The 4,394-nt window shown below is 40.5% G+C and overlaps 1 pseudogene; it reads right to left on the bottom strand.

The window, feature by feature from the left end:
- Positions 1 to 2,598: 2,598 nt before the first annotated feature.
- LOC123249154 lies at positions 2,599 to 2,802 on the bottom strand (annotated as a pseudogene).
- Between the last annotated feature and the right edge of the window lie 1,592 nt (positions 2,803 to 4,394).

The raw sequence follows: 4,394 nt of genomic DNA, 5'->3' as shown, positions 1-4,394 counted from the left end.
AAGATTGAGTATAGTATCAGTCACATTCTTACCCTCTTTCGCTTAAATTTGCAGGGAGAGATTATATTTTGTGGAAAACTTGATTGTAAATTTGTGTAGATTTGTCGGCTATGTTAAAACAAAATCTATCAATAAACAAAAAAAAATATTTAAACAACTTTAGCCTTAGAAAAATATAAGGATTTTGACTAGTCACAAAACATAATTAAATAATTAGGATGAAATGAGGAAGGAAATACTGCCTTCACAGCCACTTTGTTTTCCTGAGTGATGCCAATTAGATTCCTTTTCTTTTTTTTTTGGAGGGGAGGAAGTAGGAAAAACTCTTCACTTTCATTCCTTCCAGTGTTGCTAAGGGCACAATCAAGTATTTATCGATGCTCTTTGCACTGCATGCAGATCTGGGAGTTATACAACTCAGATGGACAAAAATGTCCCTAATCTCAAGGGATATCTAATCTAAAACAGACGTCAATGGCAGAGAACAAAAGTTTGATACTATGAACCTCAATGCAATCATATGTCTATAAATATTTGTCATGTTATCATTGAAGATGAAGTTATCTATGAGAGTAAAAGTCAGGCAAGGAATCAATCAGAGAGTTATGCCTGCCAAAGGTGTTCACTACCGTGATAGAAGAAATATAATGTAGAATCTAGGTCAAAGACAGATGCACTTTAGATGGATAGTGGAGTTCTTCAGACACTTCTGTTTGTGGAGGACATTGAGACGATTACATCAAACTCTATTGCAAAGTCCCTGGAAGAAATCTGTAATCACTCAAAAGAGTATGAATGGTTCATCCACATGGAAAACAATAAAGGGGTAAAGAATGTCTATTGCTCCAAACGACAGCCCACATTTCGATGGACATCCTATACTGTACAGCTCATCCAGCAATATATGTATCTGGTGCAGACAGTAAAGACAGACAAACAAATTGGGCCCAGAATTAAATAGGAGGAGAGCAAAGTGAATAGCTTAAGGAAGTTGACTTTTTTTTTCTCTGACCCCCAACCTTCCCATGAAAAAAAGGTTTATCTTTTCAAAATGAATAATTTTATCAGTGTTGCTATATGGCAGCAAGACAAGGAATACCACTTCCCCCCAAAACTAAAAATGAATATCATATGGAGAGGGTAATGGAGAAGTACATGGTGGGTATGAGCAAGCTATAACATTTGCCAATAAGGAAGTTAAAAAAAAAGAACAGTAATAAAAGATGTCAAAGGAATCATACAATAGGAAGAAAAGATGGAGTCATCACACAGCAAAAGCAAGCTCTAGTCTAACTGATAAACCTTTTTACCTCATGGAAAAATGTTTGGGAGATCATGGAGAAGAGTAGCATAAAATAGACCTAGATAAGTTGTGATCTGCATTGCTGCTGGGTATGCCCAAATTGATGAGATCCCAATTCTATTGGAGCATCAAATTCCATCAAATTCCATTTAAAATTGCAGAAGAGATGTCCACTTGAAACCCCTAAGGCACTATTTTGGGTTAAGATGGTTTCATGAAGATAAAATGGAACTTTCCACAGGAGCAAAGGGTGGTACAATGCAAAAAGGTGATGGATATGGAATCAGTAATTAGTTTGAATTCTGACTTGTGTGACCTTGAGCAAGTGCTTTGTCCTTTCACCTCTGTCTTAGACTTTTCATCTGTAAAATGAAGGAGTTGGAACAGATGACTTTAACCTGTAAAGTCTCTCTCAGTTCTAAATCTCTGATCCTATAATAGATTTTTTTTTAAAGGGCAGAAAACAATTTTAGTCAGGGTGTGTGGAAGTAACCACAGTAAGAAAGATTTCAGCAAATGCAAGAACAGAAGAATCAAAGGAGTCAGGGAGAGAGGCCAGAGCAGGGGAAGTGTTGATTGTTTGGGATCTATTCAGGCACAAATAGGGAAGACACATGGGACCTCAGAGGCAGGTCTAAACAAAGGTTCCCCTCAGCTAGGCTAAGACAAAAAGGAAGGGGAAGGATGCAATAAGAACTTATTTCAGGCTCTAGTTACTTTGAAGGCTCCTGGGTACAGCTGGGCTTTATCTTACTATACTTTAACCCAACCTTAAGCCTTTTTGACACAGTACCCAACTCGGGCAAATCTCAGGAAGCCAAGAAACAGACCTGGTGTCCCCCACTAATTAAGAGGGCAATGTGTCCTGGAAGAAAGAAAAAGGAGCAAATGTAGCCTCTCTTCCTGGCTCATCTGCCCAGGACCAGAGGGAACAAGTTAAAAAAAGAATAGTCATCTTTTGGCTTCAAACCAGCTCAGACCCACAGTAACCAATAAAAACTAGAGAGAGTTATATATGTTTAAGAAAAGACAAAAAGCCACAGTGTCCTACAAGCCCAGAGATATAAGTTCCAGGAATCTGAACACTGATGGCAAGGCCAAACCTGTTGGGTACAGCCATATATACCTACTGCTATTTTCTCTTTCAGAAAGCAAGCTCTCCACCTCCTTCTCTATATCCCCAAGCCTTAACCCATTCCTTGCCCTAGTGTTCCTCCTGAGTTTCATAAGGGGAAGTTTGTAGAGATGGAAGAAAGAATGAAAAAGAAAAAAAATTACAGATCTACTCAGATGCTCTAAAAATTCTCCAGGAATTCCTCTGTTAATTCATAAATGAAAGCATTGACTGACAACTCCATTTCACCAATCTCCCTATTAATTTCTGTGAAGTGGATCTGTGTTTGTATCGTTACTCCATGTAGAAGTTTGTCATCAGGGAACTTATGTCAAAATGTTCCATGGGCTTCCTAGATGAAGAAGTGCTCTGCTCTACTCATCATGAAGCTCTTGACTTTGTGGCAACATATCTTTGCAATCTCATCTCATCAGCTTGTTTTACCACTGACTCTTATAGAGGTGACAAAACCTTCAGTGGGAACCTTCCCCATTCCTGCTGATTGGTCATAGATTGTATGTAACAGGAGCTCTATGCTACTCCTAACATCGGCTTCTCGTTTGTTGGGCTCTCAACAACTTGGGAGAAGTAGCTTTCCAGGTAAGGCACTTGTCATGAAGCCCACATGATACTAAGGTAGGAAAAGGTGGCGGTCCTTGCTGGTATTGGCTGGGCCAGAAAGAGGAAGAGGAGGCTCAGAAGATCCTATGGTAGATTAATAATGTTGACTAGTAATCCAAGACATGCTTTATAAGAAGTCTTTCCTCTCTGATATCTCCTTGATAAGGCATAGAGCCCCTGGACTAGACAACATACACTTGATTGAGCTGTCCACTATCCACTTAATCAATATCCTAATTTCCTTACTACAGATAGAACTGATTAAAAATGTGCCCTTTCAACCTTTGGTGGAGCCAAGATGATGAAGAAGTCAGAGGTTCACCTGAGTGCTCCCAAATTCTCCTCCTAAACAACTTTAATACCTCAAAATGAATTCTGGAGTAGCAGAACCCCAAGGATAGGGTGAAACAATTATATTTTCAAAGACAACTTAGAAGGTTGACAGTAAAGATCTATTGTACCAAGGTAAGAGTGGAGTATAGTCCAAAATAGGCCCCATTAGGACAGCCTGGCACCAGGCACTATATTGGCAAGTCAGCAGGAGTCACTGGGGACAACTAATCAGGAGAGTAACTTTGGGATCTCTTAACTCAGGGGGTTGGACAACTGGTTGGTAGGAGATTACAGAGATCTCTGGTGCTAGGCATTGCATTGCACATACACATATCAGGTTTGCAGTCTTGGGTCTCATTCCCAGAGCAAGAAGGAACACTAGCACACTAGAATGGGGACCTTGGTTACAGTTCCAGGACAGAAAAAGTACTTGTGGTCACTCGTAGACCAAAGCACAGGACAAGAAAGTAGTAAACACATCTCTCCTATGAAGATGGGATTAACTCTCCCCTGCCCACTTTTAGGTCTAATCACCAGAAGCATAAATACCCCACTTATCCTTAAGTATGGGGAGGTCTGTGACCCACATGTGTGATAGTGGGTGATGAATCAGAATCAACCGATTGCCCCCTGGGCAGTCCTAAACAAAGCTTTAGCTATAATTGGTCTATGAAAAGTGGAAGGAAGTCACAGGAATTGATGAAAGGAATGGTCTTTAAAAGTGGAAAGAACTTCCTGTGACCAGGTCTTTCACCTTCAACTTGAACTTGAAGGAGCTCCAGTTTGAGACCTCGAACTGCTCTACGATTTTTTTCCCCTTAGAACTACCACGTACTTGAGTGAAAAAGAATGACTCCATTTCCTGGCTTTTTCTGAGAGGTAATTGCCTCCAGAGAGGCCCCTTGTCTTGGAGGAGGCCTTGTGGCTAACACCTTTGTTTAATCTACCTCTGGGCCCCCTTTGCTGGGGCCTCTGAAGCCCTGCCTGGTTCAGTCCGGGCCCAATTTATTACCTACTCTCTCT

Source organism: Gracilinanus agilis, chromosome 5, assembly GCF_016433145.1.
Source record: "Gracilinanus agilis isolate LMUSP501 chromosome 5, AgileGrace, whole genome shotgun sequence".
Lineage (NCBI taxonomy): Eukaryota > Metazoa > Chordata > Mammalia > Didelphimorphia > Didelphidae > Gracilinanus > Gracilinanus agilis.
The sequence above is the reverse complement of the archived record's forward strand: the minus strand, read 5'-3'. Positions and strand labels throughout refer to the sequence as shown.